Source organism: Anguilla rostrata, chromosome 8 (genome assembly GCF_018555375.3).
Source record: "Anguilla rostrata isolate EN2019 chromosome 8, ASM1855537v3, whole genome shotgun sequence".
NCBI classification, from domain to species: Eukaryota; Metazoa; Chordata; class Actinopteri; order Anguilliformes; family Anguillidae; genus Anguilla; species Anguilla rostrata.
Window position 1 is genome coordinate 36,719,480 of NC_057940.1, and position 18,449 is coordinate 36,737,928.

General features: G+C 39.9%; 1 long non-coding RNA gene and 2 gene segments (V, D, J or C); all 3 read right to left on the reverse strand.

Annotated features, from left to right (window-relative positions):
• LOC135261595 (Ig kappa chain V region Mem5-like) overlaps window positions 1-18,449 on the reverse strand; it is a 79,603-nt gene that overhangs the window by 24,879 nt on the left and 36,275 nt on the right.
• The window catches only part of LOC135261594 (Ig kappa chain V region Mem5-like), a 52,222-nt gene that overhangs the window by 9,487 nt on the left and 24,286 nt on the right, over window positions 1-18,449 (reverse strand).
• LOC135261618 (uncharacterized) lies at window positions 12,048-14,152 on the reverse strand. The gene is made up of 2 exons (XR_010331999.1): window positions 12,895-14,152; window positions 12,048-12,716 (listed from the first exon to the last, which is right to left on the reverse strand). It is a non-coding gene; the product is annotated as an uncharacterized LOC135261618 (long non-coding RNA).

Here is an 18,449-nt window from a genome sequence, read left to right on the forward strand (position 1 = left end):
CACAAACAAAACAACATTTTTCACAAAAGTTGCCATCATAGACTAGTCAAATGTATCAGAATTGAACAAATTGTTTGAAAATATTAATATGCACTGACATCCATTTCAATTTTTTTCTTTTTCAGAATCAATGGCAGATATAGTCCTGACTCAGGCTCCAGCTGCTCGGTCTGTTCAGCTGGGAGACACTGTCTCTATCAGCTGTACAGTCAGTCAGAGTGTTTACGGCAACAACCTTCTCAGCTGGTACCTGCAGAAACCTGGTCAGGCTCCTAAACTTCTGATTTATGCTGCCACAACACGCCAGTCTGGGATTCCTGATCGTTTCAGTGGGAGTGGATCTGGCACTCAGTTTACACTGAAAATCACTGGAGTCCAGGCTGAAGATGCAGGAGATTATTATTGTCAGAGTGAGCATCTCATCAGTAGTAGCTGGGTGTTCACACAGTGATACAGAGCCGTACAAAAACCTGCCTCAGTCAGACTGCACAGAGACTGCACTGCTGCAGCTGGGACCTTCTGCAGGTGCTGAAGGGGGAGCCACTGGGCTGTGACCCCGAGGGCCTCTGCTCAAATTCTGAGCTGCTTTGTGCAATAATAACTTTCCTATTCTAATATTTAACACCATCACTTTAAATGTTAATGTGAGCACATCCAATACTTTCCTGTTAAGATCCATTTAAATTTTATCAGCATAAACCTTTCATTGAAGGAATACACTTGAGAAACTTACACTTACACACCTGAGGTATCAGTACGTTATAAACAGATTTAACTAATGACTAGAGTGGTGAATTGCTATTCAATTACGTTTACTGGACCAGAGGTGGGACTCAACACATACAAGTGAAATATCTTGAATGTAATGTTTTTTTTTTTACATATTTGAGGAATTTTTCAGGGGTAAATTATAATTTAGAATCTAAACAGATTTTTTGCACATTGGTCAATGTTCCCTTAATTTTGATGATGATACCCAGAAACATTCTAGGATAATTCATGTCCTGTAGTTGCACATCATCTTTGGAAATTAATACCGAATACCAATGAGCTACCGGCTACAAGGCATTCAGTGATGAGAGTGGCTCTCACACCCCCCACTCTCCTCCTGCTCTTTCCCAAACTTCAAACTCAGCTCCATCTTCAGCACTGTCTTCACTTTCACGCTTGGTTGTGATAAAAACTGATACATCATAGGACATAGGAAATCTCGCTCATTCATTTGTATGGGTGTAGGTGTGAGCAAAAGCATTGTTTTTAAGTATCGCAATGATTTACAATAGGAGGAATTTTCATGCTTAGTGAAGACTAATTTAAGTTTAATTTTGGCCAAATATGAATAAGTAATGTAGGACTAACCTTATGCTCCCTTTTAACTTCAAATAATCAGCATTCTATGGCTGTAGGTGACACCACTTTGGGTTGAGCTTCTGTGCATGGCACAAGCTGCCATTACAATGTGTGACCACAGGGAAGAGACAGAGAGTGCTGTTTTGCTCCTTATATAAAAGCACTGCAGTATAACGAGGGAGAGGAAACTGCAGGGCCCTGTTTCATAAAGCAGGATTACTGAGTTTGCCAGGGAAGTGCACTGAGTAAAACCCGGAACCTTCCAAAACATGGCACATGGACTGAAATAAAAAGAGCTGTTCCGGGGTTTACTCAGGACGGCTATTCAGTAATCCTGCTTTGTGAAAAAAACCCTCAGGCTGGTATAACGTAGACCTAACCGGTGCAGTTTGAAGCAGCCCCACAATGGAGTAGTCTGTCTATATATGCTGAAAAGGATGTACAGTGCCCCCCCTACATGTAACAGAGTGATCTGCAATGGGGGAAAATAAGTGGTTGCTGAAAGAATGTGCATTATGGGAGATGTTGTTTTTCTGTGCTATCACAAAGTGATGGAGGACGTTGATATAATGAGCATGGAAGATGGAAGGCATGACTCAATAAATATGATTTCTGATTTTTTTAAAAGAAAGAAAAATAAATCATTAATGGAACAATAATGCACGTTCCACTGCTGCACTGGAGAACATAGCAGTAGAGAGTGAAGTAAAGATTTCCCTTCTACAGTTAGCATAGTATTCCCTCTGATAACACAAAGAACCTCATTCCAATCATCTGAAAACTACACTGTTAAATATGAAGGAAGGACCTGCTCATAAGGACAAAAGGAAAAGGTCATTCTAACAGTGTTTTAGTTCACATTCTTTTCACAAGGATATAAAACATTTGAATCATTTCCTGTGCATGTATGATTTCACAGAATTTCTTATTTCTGATACTGAAACGTCTATCAGAACAAACAACACAGAAATTCATTAAATACACATTTTCTGGAATATTATTCAATATGCTGTCACCCGTGACCAATTATGGATCTATAAAAGTGCAATCTCATTTCAGAAATAATTCACTTCATGCATGCAATAAATATGTTGTCTGGATAAAATAGCATAGACTGTAAATGAATAATTCCATGTACCTGACTGATGTCCTTGACTTTCTGATCTCTGGGTAATTAACCTGCAATCAGAGCATACAACATGTGAAAAAAGTTAATAGAGCAATAAGAATAGATTAAAAAGTACAAATAAATAAAACTTAATTAGTCATAGATACTGCAGAACATGACGTTTTTAAGCCTAGTTTTTAATATATTTAGAGTCTGGGCCTGTTTGAGTTCTTCAGGGAGTTTATTCCAGATGCACGAGGCAGAGTGACTAAAAGCTGCTTCACCGTGTTTTGTTTTCACTCTTGGAGTGTTTAATAGACTGGACCCAGCTGACCTTAGGGGTGTAGCTGGAATGTAAGGTGAGAGGAGGTCTGATATGTATTTTGGTCCAAGATTTATAGACAATTAGGAGTACTTTGAATTCAATTCTCTGACAGTCTGGTTGCCAGTGTAGAGATCTGAGCCAGTCTTCACCAGTCACACATGATACAATGTCAGAAATAGTAAAGGTGATGTTTGAATGTTTTACAGGGCAAAAAAGAAGTGAAGAGTGCACATGTCTCAGCCCTCTACAGACCCACAGCTGTTCACACATCAGAGCTCCTCTAACTGTGTGTGACAGGATTTGTATAGAGGAAGGGGCTTTGCATACCTGTCCTGCCTCACTGCTCCACACACTTTAAGACCCCCAGTACTGATCAGCGACTGTCCAGTCCTTTTACAGACACTGACACAGGCAGCATTATGATGATGTCAAACTTTATACTGCTGGTGATGCTGGGACTCCTTGTACAAGGTAAGAAAGACAGAACTATTTTAACTTGAGGTTTTAGTTATAGTTCACAGTTTTTTTGCTTTCTTCTCAAGACATAAATGTTTTTACTTGAGTTGCCATTGTTATATTGTCAAAGTAACCTGAATATTGCATGTTGATTTCCAATATTTTTCTACATTCATTATTGTACATTGACATCATCTCCATGCTTTGTTTTTCAGAATCAATGGCAGAAATAGTTCTGACTCAGGATCCAGCAGCTCAGTCTGTTCAGCTGGGAAACACTGTCTCTATCAGCTGTACAGCCAGTCAGAGTGTTTACAGCAATGACCGTCTCTACTGGTACCTGCAGAAACCTGGACAGGCTCCTAAACTTCTGATTTATCGTGCCACAACACGCCAGTCTGGGATTCCTGATCGTTTCAGTGGGAGTGGATCTGGGACTCAGTTTACACTGAAAATCACTGGAGTCCAGGCTGAAGATGCAGGAGATTATTACTGTCAGAGTTACCACTACATCAACAGTAAAAATATATTCACACAGTGATACAGAGCCGTACAAAAACCTCCCTCAGTCAGACTGCACAGAGACAGCACTGCTGCAGCTGGGACCTACTGCAGGTGCTGAGGGGGGAGGCACTGACCCGAGACATTGAGGGGCTTTGCTCGAAAACATTGAGCTTCAGTGGATTATTATGAAATCATTCAGATTCCCTATTCAAGAACATTACACTACATTTTAATTTCAGTGCATCCTAGCCTTTATTTAGGAATGTAATTTCGATGAATTTCCAATGACTTTGCATTTTGAATTAATTGTAAAAGAGTTTAACACAAGATGTCACAGAACCCTGCAGCAGTGAACAGCAGGCAGTCCAGCACAGTGGAGTCACTCAGTACAGAGCTCTCCCAGCACACATCACACAGGCTGCTGTCACACAACCTGACCAGTCAGAGCTCCACTGCTGCTTCTGATCTGATCCTCTATCACCATAATAAAAGAGCACAAACTACAGCCTGATAGGCACTGCTGACCAATCCTGTGAGCCGCTGTGTAGAAGGGAACACATCATTATGTGTATGGTCACCTTAGGAGGGAGGGATTCATTCAGCTCAGTTGTCCCTTTCTCACTGAGGACAAAGTGATTCCTCTGGTTGACTGTGTGCCTGCAGTCTGCCTGTACCAGCTGCACAGTGTGAGCTCCCAGATTCAGTGGCTTTGCTGCTCTGCTGGCTGAGCGCAAAATGAAAATTAGAGGCTGGCTGCACATGGGAAGAGCAGATTTTCTGTGCTCTCCAGAAGTGATGGAGGAATTACTGTTTCCGACAAAAATGAGAATACAACTTTTTTATAATGTAGAATACTTTTTCATGGTTAGTGCTGTTGTTGAATATTGCAAAGAAAGCATCTTCATTGCTTGTTGTCAAAATTGCTTGTTGTTCATTGCTTGTTGTCTGCCAAATGCCTGTAATGTAATGTAAATACAACTGCACTAAATACAAGGAAAGAGGTTTTCTGCGTGCAACAGGGAACGTTGACAATTTACAGTATTTCACTTTTCATTAGTTATATATGGATATACTGTAAATGAATAATTCCCTGTACCTGATGGATGTCCTTGACTTTCCGATCTCTTGTAATGAACCTACTATCAAAGGACACAAGATGTGAATTTTTTCAACATATATTTAAAAATCCTACCTCATATGCACAATGTGAGCTCCCAGATTCAGTGTCTGTCTACTCAGCTGGCTGAGAGCAAAATGAAAATTAGTGGCATTTGGCTGCATGTGTTAAAGACCTTTTGTATCTGTGCACACCAAAACTGATGAAGCAAATACAGATGATGACAGATATAAGGTTAAAACTTGGTTGAAAAACATGAAATATGTTTTCCAAGGTTTACTGTGCTTTCCCACAATTTAAAAAGAAGCTGCATCATTGTCAATCTCAATACCACTGCATTAAATACAGAGAAAGAAGAACTTCTGAGCGAAATCAGGAAATATTCACAATACTACAGTATTTCAGTCTTCATTAATAGTATATTGAACACACTATCACTGATTGATTCCCAGTGCCTGACTGATGTCCTTGATGTTCTGGAATCTTGTAAAGAACCTAGCGTCATAGCTCACAACATGTGAATTTATTAAAAACACAATCATATTTCATATTCAGCCAGTCTTTACCAGTTACACATCTATAATTGTACAATACAATATCAGAAACAATAAAGTTTACATTTGAATGTTTTAGTGGGCAGAACAAGAAGTGAATAGTGCTCATTTTCCAGCCCTCTACAGACCCACTGCTGTTCACACATCAGAGCTCCTCTAACTGTGTGTGACAGGATTTGTATAGAGGAAGGGGCTTTGCATACCTGTCCTGCTTCACTGCTCCACACACTTTAAGACCCCCAGTACTGATCAGTGACTGTTCAGTCCTTCCACAGATACTGACACAGGCAGCATTATGGCGATGTCAAGCGTTCTACTGCTGGTGATGCTGGGACTCCTTGTACAGGGTGAGAAAGATGGATCCATCTTACCTTGAGATTTTTTTTGTTGTTCACAATTTTGTTTGTTTCTTTTCACAAAGAAAACAACATTTTCCACAAAGTTGCCATCAGATCATGTACTAGTCAAATGTGAATCATGAATTGACACATCATTGTTTGAACAATAAATATGATTGACAGTCCATCTGTCTTTTCAGTGGATTCCTGTTTCATCGAAGGTCAATGGCAGATATAGTCCTACTGAACTCAGGCAGGCTCGGATCTGTTCAGCTGGAGACACGTCTCTTCACTGTCAGTCAGTCAGAGCGTTTACATACAGCTCAGACTGGTACAGCAGAAACTGCAGGTCTAACTGTCTGATTTCATCTTGCCACAACACGCCGTCGAATTCCTGATCGTTCAGTGAGTGATCTGGGACTCAGTTACTGAATTGGAGTAGGCTGAGATGATTATCTGCTAGACACTGAGGGCACCTGTCTCAAATGTTTCGTGCCACACTATAAATTTCAATATTCCTATTCTATATTCATTACCATTTCTCTAAATGTTAATGTGAGCACATCCAAAACCTTCCTCTTAAGATCAATTTTTATTAAATAAGCATTAACCTTTCATTGAAGGACTACACTTGAGATACTGGCACTTATACACTTGAGATATCAGTACTTTGTAAATACAAGGAAAAGATGCACAGATTTAACAAAAGACTGGAGTGGTGAATTGCAATTCAATTACATTTACTGGACCAGAGGTGGGACTCAACACACACAAGTGAAATATCTTGAATGTAAAGTTTGTACGTATTTGAGGTTTTTCCAGGGGTAAATTATAATTAGGGATCTAAACAGATTTTTTGGACACTGGTCAATGTTACCTTAATGACGATGATGAGACCCAGAAATATTCTAGGATAATTCATGTCCTGTAGTTGCACAGCATCTTTGGAAATTAATACGGAATACCAATGAGCTACCGGGTACAGAGCATTCAGCAGTGTTCCTCCTGCTCTTTCCCAAACTCCAAACTCAGCTCCATCTTCTGCACTGTCTTCACTTTCACCCTTGGTTGTGATAAAACTGATACATCATAGAACATAGGAAATCTCGCTCATTCATTTGCTTGGATGCAGGTGTGAGCAAAAGCATTGTTCAAAAGTATCATCATGATTTACAATGGGTGGAATTTTCATGCTTACTGAAGACTCATTTAAGTAAACTTTTGTCCAAATTTGAATAAGTAATGCATGATTGACCCTGTGCCCCCTTCCAAATTTTCAGCATAGTAATCAGCATTCTATGGCTGTAGGTGACACCACTATGGGTTGAGCTTCTATACATGGCACAAGCTGCCGTTACAATGTGTGACCACAGAGAGGAGATAGAGAGCGCTGTTTTGCTCCTGATATAAAAGCACTACAGTATAATGAGGGAGAGGAAACTACAGGGCCCTGTTTCATAAAGCAGGATTACTGAGTTAGCTGGATAAGTGCACCGAGTAAAACCCAGAATCCTCCAAAATATGGCACATGGACTGAAGTAAAAAGAGCTGTTCTGGGTTTTACTCAGCACAGTTACCCAGCTAACTCAGTAACCCTGCTTTGTGGAAAAAAACCCCAGGCTGGTATTACATTTAGACCGAACCAGTGCAGTTTAAAGCAGCCACACAATGGAGTAGTCTGTCTATATAAGCTGAATAGGATGTACATGTAAGTGAGCGATCTGCAGTGCAGGGAAAGAAGTGTTTGCTGGGAGAATGTGCATTATGGGAGATATGGTTTCTCTGTGCTCTCACAAAATGATGGAGGACATTGAAAGAATGGGGATGGAGGATGGAAGGCATGACTCAATAAATATGAATGTATTTTAAAAAAATGAAAAATGAATCAGTGATGAAACAATAATGGACGTTCCACTGCTGCACTGGAGTTCGCTTCTACAGTTAGCACAGTAATCCCTCTGATAACACAAAGAACCTCATTCCAATCATCTGAAAACTACAGTGCTAAATATGAAGGAAGGACCTGCTCATAACGACAAAAGAAAAATGTCATTCTAACAGTGTTTTAGTTCACATTCTTTTCACAAGGATAGACGACATTTGAATAATTTCCTGTGCATGTATGATATCACTGAATTTCTCATTTCCGATACTGAAAGTTTATCAGAACAAACACAGAAATGTATTAAATACACATTTTCTGGAATATTAGTCAAAATTCTGTCACCCGTGAACAATTATGGATCTATAAAAGTGAAATCTAATTTCATAAATAATTCACATAATGCACGCAATAAATATGTTGTCTAGATGAAATAGTAGTGAGTAAAGCATGTGTCCCAGCCCTCTGTAGACCCACTGCTGTTCACACATCAGAGCTCCTCTAACTGTGTGTGACAGGATTTGTATAGAGGAAGGGGCTTTGCATACCTGTCCTGCCACACTACTCTACACACTTTAAGACCTCCAGTACTGATCAGTGACTGTCCAGTCCTTTCACAGACACTGACACAGGCAGCATTATGATGAGGTCAGTCTTTCTACTGTTGGTGACGCTGGGACTCCTTGTACAGGGTGAGAAAAATGGGTGCATTTTCACTTGTGATTTTGGTTATTGTTCACATATTCTTTGATTACACATCACAACAGAAATGTTTTCACAACAGTTGCCATTATGTTATAGGCAAATTAACCTGAATATTGCACATTATCTGAAATTTGTATCTGCTTTGAGATCCATTTCCATGTTTTGTTTTTCAGAATCAATGGCAGATATAGTGCTGACTCAGGATCCAGCAGCTCAGTCTGTTCAGCTGGGAGACACTGTCTCTATCAGCTGTACAGTCAGTCAGAGTGTTTACAGCAACAACCGTCTCTACTGGTACCAGCAGAAACCTGGTCAGGCTCCTAAACTTCTGATTTATTATGCCACAACTCGCCAGTCTGGGATTCCTGATCGTTTCAGTGGGAGTGGATCTGGGACTCAGTTTACACTGGAAATCACTGCAGTCCAAGGTGAAGACGCAGGAGATTATTACTGCAAGAGTATACATCAGATTGGTAGTAGCTGGCTGTTCACACAGTGATACAGAGCCGTACAAAAACCTCCCTCAGTCAGACTGCACAGAGACTGCACTGCTGCAGCTGGGACCTACTGCAGGTGCTGAGGTGGGAGTCACTGATCTGGAACACTGAGCTACGGTGGATATTATGAAATGTTTTATACTCTCAAATCAAATGATTACCGTATATTGTCATTTCAGTGTATCCAAACTTTTAATTAGGAAAGTAATGTGGGAGAATTTCTAATGACTTTGCTTCATAATCTCTCCCTGGGCAGTCGACATGTGTTGTTCTGATGCAGTGCACTGACATAATATATCACAATTCTAAATGAATTAATTCTTAAAAGGTTTAAAGCAAGATATCACAGCATGTATCAGCAGTGAACAGCAGGCAGTCCAGCACAGTGGAGTCACTCAGTCCAGAGCTCTCACAGAACACGTCGCACAGGCTGCTGTTACACACCCTGACCAATCAGAGCTCTACTGCTGCTTCTGATCTGATCCTCTAACACCATAATAAAAGAGCACAAACTACAGTCTGATAGGCACTGCTGACCAATCCTGGGGCCTCCAGTGGTGTAGTCCATACAGTGCTTTCCACATGCTCATTGCGAGCCGTGACGTTGATGCTGGAGTCCAACCGCTGACCTTTGTCACATGTCTCTCCCTCTCTCTCTCCTCCTAGTTCTTCCTGTCTCTCTACACTATCCTGTCTAATAAAGCTGAAAAAGCCCCCCCCCCCCCCCACACCTACCCAAAGAAAATATATAAAATAAACAAAATAAAATAAAATAAATGCCGACCAATCCTGTGAGCACCTGTGCAGAAGGGAACATCATTATTTGTATGGTCACCTTAGGAGAGAGGGATTCATTCAGCCCAGTCGTCCCACTCTGAGGACAAAGTGATTCCTCTGGTTGACTGTGTGCCTGCAGTCTGCCTGTACCAGCTGCACAATGTGAGCTCCCAGATTCAGTGGCTGTGCTGCTCAGCTGGCTGAGAGCAAAATGAAAATTAGAGGCTGCTGGCAGCACATGGGGAAGAGCAGGATTTTCTGTGCGCTCCAGAACTCATGGAGGAATTACTGTTTAGGACAAAAATGAGGATAAATCTTTGTTTAAAACATGTATTACATTTACCAAGATCAACTTAGTATTTCCTGTATTTAAAAACAAAAATGTTCAGTGCTAGTTGTCAAAATAAAACTGCATTGAATACAGGGTGAGAAGGTCTTCTGAATGAAATCAGGAAACTTTCATAGTAATAAAGTATTAAACTTTTCATTGATTCTATATGGATATACTGTGAATTAATAATTCCTTGTGCCTGACTGATGTCCCAGACTGTTTGATCTCTTGTAATGAACTTGTCATCAGTGCACACAATGTCTAAATTAATTAACCACATATTTTACAATTATACCTCATATTTAGCCAGTTTTCACTAGTTACACACCCATAATCATACAGTATAATCATACAGTATAATCATACAGTACAGTCAGAATCAGTAATATTGACTTTCAAATACTTGACTGGGGAAAAACAGCAGTGAAAAGAGCACGTGTCCCAGCTCTCTACAGACCCACTGCTGTTCACACATCAGAGCTCCTCTAACTGTTTGTGACAGGATTTGTATAGAGGAAGGGGCTTTGCATACCTGTCCTGCCTCACTGCTGCACACACTTTAAGACCCCCAGTACTGATCAGTGACTGTCCAGTCCTTTCACAGACACTGACACAGGCAGCACTATAATGATGTTGGTCGTTCTACTGCTGGTGATGCTGGGACTCCTTGTACAGGGTGAGAAAGAAATAACTATTTTAACTTGAGGTTTTACTTATAGTTCACATTTTTGTTTTTTCTTTTCACAAAACAACTGTTTTGAAGCAAGCTGCCATTATAGAGTAATCAAATTTACCAGAATACTGCAAATTACTAAATTAAAATGTGCATTGACATCCATTTCCATTTTTTTTTCAGATTCAATTGCAGATGTAGTTCTGACTCAGTCTCCAGCAGCTCAGTCTGTTCAGCTGGGAGACACTGTCTCTATCAGCTGTACAGCCAGTCAGAGTGTTTACACTGACAGCAGTGGTGGCAGACTCAGCTGGTACCTGCAGAAACCTGGTCAGGCTCCTAAACTTCTGATTTATTATGCCACGAGTCGCCAGTCTGGGATTCCTGATCGTTTCAGTGGGAGTGGATCTGGGACTCAGTTTACACTGAAAATCACTGGAGTCCAGGCTGAAGATGCAGGAGATTATTACTGTCTGAGTCTTCATTATATCAGTGATAGCTGGGTGTTCACACAGTGATACAGAGCCATACAAAAACCTCCCTCAGTCAGACTGCACAGAGACTGCACTGCTGCAGCTGGGACCGACTGCAGGTGCTGAGGGGGGAGGCACTGACCCGGGACACTGAGGGGCTCAGCGCTAAAACACCAAACTTCCGTTATACATTTTTTGTTTTTTATTTGACAAGAGAGTACAAACGTTCCATGTGTTCTCAGCAAGCTAGTAACACTACAAGTTGACGTTAAAATGTATTTATCTAGTCATTTAACATATAAAATAATGAGAAAGTTTTGTATTAACAGCAACATAAGGAAGATAACTTGAATTTTTCTTAAAGACCTTAAATTGCGTAAAGCATTGTGTGGAATTTTTAAGAATTCAATTTATTCCGCCGTACTTTTGTAAGTAGAAAAATAAATGCAGGAACGTCTTCATTTAAAAATAGGTCGTTTAATGTAGCAAAGGAACTAGTGGGTCTGTTACCCAAGTACAGATAAACACAGAACCAACAAATGACGGAGACAGTGAATACTTATACCCTGTTCCTTCAAGGAAACAAAGGGCCAAATGGTTATCTTAAACACATCACGGGGAAAGGGGCGGGGGGGAGGTAATCAGACATTGGGGGGCGGGGGGGGGGGGGGGCTGAAGAGGCTGAGAAAAAGGGGTGGGGAGTTGGACTGAAGTAGGGGGTAGAGGATATCACACAATGGTACTGCATATCAAAGTGAGACAATTTGACTGGGCAAGGGGGTAGAGGATGTAGCACGAAGGGTGTGATTAACAGGTTAATTTAACTGAGTGTGGTGGCAAACAATCAATGCTATCTGTAACTGTCCCACTACAATGTGAGACACCTCAGAAGGGTAAAATGTGGCTCCCATGTTTTCCAACACATTGTTTCTCATAAATGACAAACATTTCTCATAATAAGACAAAAGCTTTTTATTAAAAGCAATTATCTAAACAAATAAACAATTCTGGCAACATTTTTATGAGTCATAAGCATTTCAACAATAATTTAGATCATTTGTATTAAAAAATATCATATCAAAAGTATCATTAAAAAATATAAAAAGCACACTAATGCGTATACACAATATCACAAGAAAGAGTTGTGAGATGCACATGAGATTTTATTACTCAACCCTGCAAACAATTTCTAGCCCTCAGGCCGTTTCTGTGTGTGTGTGTGTGTGTCTCTCTCTCTCTCTCTCTCTCTTTCTCTCTCTCTCAACAATAATACAATTAACACATGGGAAACCAACGAGGGAATGAACAGAAATTAAAAACTGAAGTGCCTCCATCAGGTGGCACAAAAAGGAAAAACAGAAACAGAAACACTGAACCATGACACATCCCTTGCATACGAAATAACAATACATTGTTACACATAGCCTACTGTAGCTGTAATATAGTGGACTACTGAAAAATAAATCTTCAGCATATAGCTGCTTACTCATTCTGATTTCAATTGACGTATGAACTTGTTAGGAAACCTCCACCACTATCATGTTTGGGATCCACTACAGTTTCATGTAAATAGCTGAACAGACTGAGCTGATGGATCCTGAGTCAGCACTATATTTGCCATTGATTCTGAAAAATAAAACATGGAAATGGATGTCAAAGCACATTAATATTCTCAAACACTGTGCAATATTCTGGTAAATTTGACTATACATTTATGACAATGCTGTGAACAAAGTTGCTTTCTTAAAAGTAAAGAAATAAAATATAGCATGACGAAAATCCAAAGTGGATACGTCAATCTCACCCTGAGCAAAGAGTCCCAGTATCACCAGCAGTAAAACATTTGACATCATCATAATGCTGCCTGTGTCAGTGCCTGTGAAAGGACTGGACAGTCGCTGATCAGTACTGGGGGTCTTAAAGTGTGTGGAGCAGTGAGGCAGGACAGGTATGCAAAGGCCCTTCCTCTATACAAATCCTGTCACACACAGTTATGATAAAAATTCACAAACATTTTTTGCATAAATACCTGGGAAAAAGGATGACTTCTTCTAGAATCTAGTTGAGTTTTCTGAAAACAATTAGATTTTATCATTTTATGGAATTAAAAAAAGTATGCATTTAACTTACCTACTCTTTAGGGGTATTGAATACTCCATTTTGGAGTATTTATTTAATTTAATTTTATTAATAATATAAATGCAGGGTTAGTCTAGGTTTAGCTAAGTTTGCGCTCATTCATGCTGGAAAGTGGGAACATGTATGTGTGCCATTTCTCAGATAGCTGTTCATATATTGGGATGACTGCTATGCCATCTCCCCTAGTTATGCCTTGGTGGGGCAGCATTCCTCATACCTATGAAACAGCAAGAGATTGATGTCTAAATAAGGCCGGTTGCATGTCTAATTCAGAACACGTTTTGTGTAATTTTAACTCAGTCTGTGTTAAGAAGTCTCACTTTCTAACACATAAATTGTATATCCTATTTGTAACGAAAATTAGTAACACAAAAGCTGTGTGTTGGATATTAACAGATCTTTTTTAGAGTGCCAAGATATAAAAGCGAGCACAGCTGGGTGGGGCATGAAGTCCTTGCATCACAACAGCTAAAATTAGCGATGAATAGTCAACATGTCCCAGCCCTCTATAGAACCACTGCTGTTCACACATCAGAGCTCCTCTAACTGTGTGTGACAGGATTTGTATAGAGGAAGGTGCTTTGCATATGTGTTCTGCCTCACTGGTCTACACACTTTAAGACCCCCAGTACTGATCAGTGAGTGACCAGTCCTTTTACAGACACTGACACAGGCAGCAATATGATGGTGTCAAATGTTTTACTGCTGGTGATACTGGGACTCTTTGCTCAGGGTGAGATTGACAGATCCAGTTTAACTTTGGATTTTCGTCACGCTATATTTTCTTTCTTTACATTTAACAAAGCAACTTTGTTCTCAGCATTGTCATAAATGTATAGTCAAATTTACCCGAATATTGCACAGTGTTAGAGAATATTAATGTGCTTTGACATCCATTTCCATGTTTTGTTTTTCAGAATCAATGGCAGACATAGTTCTGACTCAGGATCCAACAGTTCAGTCTGTTCAGCTGGGAGACACTGTCTCTATTAGCTGTACAGTCAGTCAGAGCGTTCTCGGTGGCAACTGGCTCCACTGGTACCTGCAGAAACCTGGTCAGGCTCCTAAACTTCTGATTTATCTTGCCACAAGTCGCCAGTCTGGAATTCCTGATCGTTTCAGTGGGAGTGGATCTGGGACTCAGTTCACACTGAAAATCACTGGAGTCCAGGCTGAAGATGCAGGAGATTATTACTGTCAGAGTTTTCACTACATCAACAGTAAAGATATATTCACACAGTGATACAGAGCCGTACAAAAACCTCCCTCAGTCAGACTGCACAGAGACTGCACTGCTGCAGCTGGGACCTACTGCAGGTGCTGAGGGGGGAGGCACTGTTCTAGAACACCAGTATTTACAACAGGGCAGTAGGGGGCGACAATGAGCTTCAGTCCTGAATGCACCCCTCTCTGTGCTGAAGAGGAGCTGCTCTGTGTCACACACAGAACCCATAGCAGAGCTACTGCTGAACCACACACACTACTGTATCTCAGCATCACAGGAAACACATCACAAGCAGCAATGATCACCATATTGCATTTGAGTTCTGCCAAATGCAAAGGGGGAATGAGTGGGGTGTCAAATGAATTGCCTCCAGAAATGTATTATGAGTATGTATTCAACACATACACAATAATTTATGTAACTGAAGGTGTTTCTGTTCAGATGGGATTCAGCTGACATCTCAGCTGTCCTAGAAGGAACCTAAGTGTCAGTTATGCATAATTCTGTGAAATAATTTTTTTGATTAGCTTGATAGTCATGTTTCTAAGAATGGTGTGGTTGTGTCAAAAAACCAATGAATATATAAAATATATCCTTTCATCCATTTTTTTCTAATCGGTTATTACATTGAAAAATTTTACTTTGCATAAAACAGCATGAATAGGCTTACATCACAAAATCACATATTAGTAAGCTAGGGATCTATTTACATATAACAATTGCACATGCGTGTGTGATTGCAGTTGGACAATTGCATTCATTACTGAGAAAGAAAGTCTGTTTATTGAAATCAGGAAACATTCACAATACTACAGTATTTCATTTTAATTAATTTGATATAACTGTAGAACAACAGAATGATTCTTTTGCTTGACTGATGTCTATGACTTTCTGAACTCATGTAAAGAACCTGTCATCAGAGCATACAACATGTGAAATAATTCAACACATATTTTACAATCATATCTCATGATCAGCCTGTCTTCACCTGTTATATATTTATTAATATCGTACAGTACGATGTCAGAAACAGTAATATTGACATTAAATGTTTAACTGGGTATAAACAGCAGTGAATAGTGCACGTGTCCCAGCCCTCTACAGACACTGTGCTGTTCACACATCAGAGCTCCTCTAACTGTGTGTGACAGGATTTGTATAGAGGAAGGGGCTTTGCATACCTGTCCTGCTTCACTGCTGCACACACTTTAAGACCCCCAGTACAGATCAGTGACTGCCCAGTCCTTTCACAGACACCGACACAGGCAGCATTATGATGGGGTCAAACTTTTTACTGCTGGGGATGCTGGGACTCTTTGCTCAGGGTGAGAAAATCTCATTTCATTATAATTGATCACTTGGGGTTTTGGTCATTTTAAAAAAATGTTTGGTAATTTTTCATAAAATCTTTTGCTGTTGTTCCATTCAAATTCACAATTACATAAAATCTTTACTGAAATATTTCTGTTCAAACTAACATTTATTCTTTTTCAGGATCAACGGCAGATATAGTTCTGACTCAGGATCCAGCAGCTCAGTCTGTTCAGCTGGGAGACACTGTTTCTATCAGCTGTACAGCCAGTCAGAGCGTTTACACTTACAGCAGTGGTGAGGGTCTCAGCTGGTACCTGCAGAAACCTGGTCAGGCTCCTAAACTTCTCATTTATTATGCCACAACACGCCAGTCTGGGATTCCTGATCGTTTCAGTGGGAGTGGATCTGGGACTCAGTTTACACTGAAAATCACTGGAGTCCAGGCTGAAGATGCAGGAGATTATTACTGTCAGAGTGCCCACAGTGGTCCTGTGTTCACACAGTGATACAGAGCCGTACAAAAACCTCCCTCAGTCAGACTGCACTGCTGCAGCTGGGACCTACTGCAGGTGCTGAGGGGGGAGGCACTGATCTGGGACATATTGCCAGTGGACCAGTAGGGGGCGACAATTTATGCCTCTCTGTACTGAAGAGGAGCTACTCTGTTTCATGCACAGAACCCATAGCAGAGCTGCTGCTGAACCACACACACTACTGTACCACAGCATCACAGGAAACACGTCGTATATCAGCTCACAAGGAGCAATGATCACCTGGAGTTCACCCTAAGCTGAGGATGTGTACTTTCTCCTAGAGGAGGAATGAGTGGGATTTCAAATTAACTGCTGTCTGAAGGGTATTTTGAGTTGAATACATACATCAGAGTTTATGTAATTAAAGGTGTTTCTGTTCAGATGGGATCCTGGTGACATCTCAGCCACGATGCACTGAATCGCAGAATTTATTATTTTCTGCGACAGTATTTCTTTGATTGGCACCATCATCTTTTTTTTTAAGTTTCAAATTTTCTCGTTAGTTATTCAATTTAAACGCAACTTTGCATGAAACAGCATGGATAGACTTCCATAACAAGCTCCCATATTATTAAATTTGATCATTTTAAACTCAACGGATATCAATGCATTCATTTTGAATTGATATCCCTTGAGCTTAATGCATTCAATTGCACAGGCATCCATTATATTTCAGGCATGGGGTCAGTACTGGGTTAGTATTACCAAAACCTGTTAGTGTTTGCTGAATAAATGCAGCATTGCGTATTTGGAAATTTGAAGGATGGAATATATAAAAGTGAGAAAGGTCACCAACTGTAAGAGACTCCTCTGATGCACCAAACAGCAGAAGTATCTGAGTGGAGAAGAAATGCGTGTAGTCTTACCTGCTGCTGCATGGAACAGCACTAATTTAATAATATTTCAATTATTTGACTCCAAAATAATGTTTTAACCAATAACTTAATAGTTATGGAGACCTCTTTTTCTCCATTCAAAAAGTGGAACAGATACAATTACATTTTTCACTCCATGAAATCACAAGGAAACACTAAATGGCTAAAACACTCATCGAAGCCACTGACAATTTTAAAATGCAGAAAATAATTCTTTTTTTTTTTTTAAATCTTTGGAGTATTTGAAATGCAAATAGAAATTGTAATCATACATAATTTTTGACTATGTTGTTTTCAGAATATTTATGAATCGAGAACCCATTTTTTATTTAATTAATTTATGCATTTACAATGAAAGCATAATTTTACTTGTCTGCTCATCTTCGTTTATAAAATATTTTCTCACTTAAATGCACAATTGTATTTTGAGATTAGACTGTATTTATGATTCTAGGCACTTTAATTTAGTTATATTATGATACTTAAAGGTTAAGTTTAAGTATCACATTATTATTCTATACAGATAAATAAGAGTGCAAGGCCCCTCAGATGTGAAATCTCTAATCTGAGATTCACGCTAAGGCAGACATAAGGTACACACACATTCTATTCTTAGCTAACTATGGAAATGAGCCCTCTACCTCCTCAAGCTCGAACAGCTGTCTCAGTGGTGGGGTATTTTGGGCTGAGAAACTGCAAGCTGTGGGGGTGAAACTCAGATTTGCATATGCAGGGCGGGGCAGGCTGGTTCTGCTGTCCCTCAGTGGGACTGACTCAATCTGGGAATAGAGCAGCACTGTGGCCAGGTGTCTGGGCCGTCCCCAGGGGGTTAGTGTGAGCAGAGCACACATCCTGCTGCACAGAACTGCACTGAGCGCGCTCACACATCACTGCTCCTCTCAGCAGGCCTCCAGAGCTGGGACTGCCCCTCCTTAACTGATTCCAGATCAGTTATTTCACACACAACCTCTCATCACCTCCATCTGGTATCTGTCTGAGTCTCCTATAAATTGGTATATTGTAATTTTTTGTAATTAATTATAATTGTATATTCCATGAAAAGAAAACTCATGTAATATATCTTAGTGATTTCTCAATACATTTCAATCAAATAAACTGTACAGACAGGAATGGAAACCTATTCAGAATTAAATCATTGACTCAATAAATAATATATATACTTTTTCAATTAACACATTTTTAAAGTTTAATTTTTATTATCTTATTTGAATTCTTGGGTGTATTCCAAAAGTATTTCAGTGGCAAGAACGTA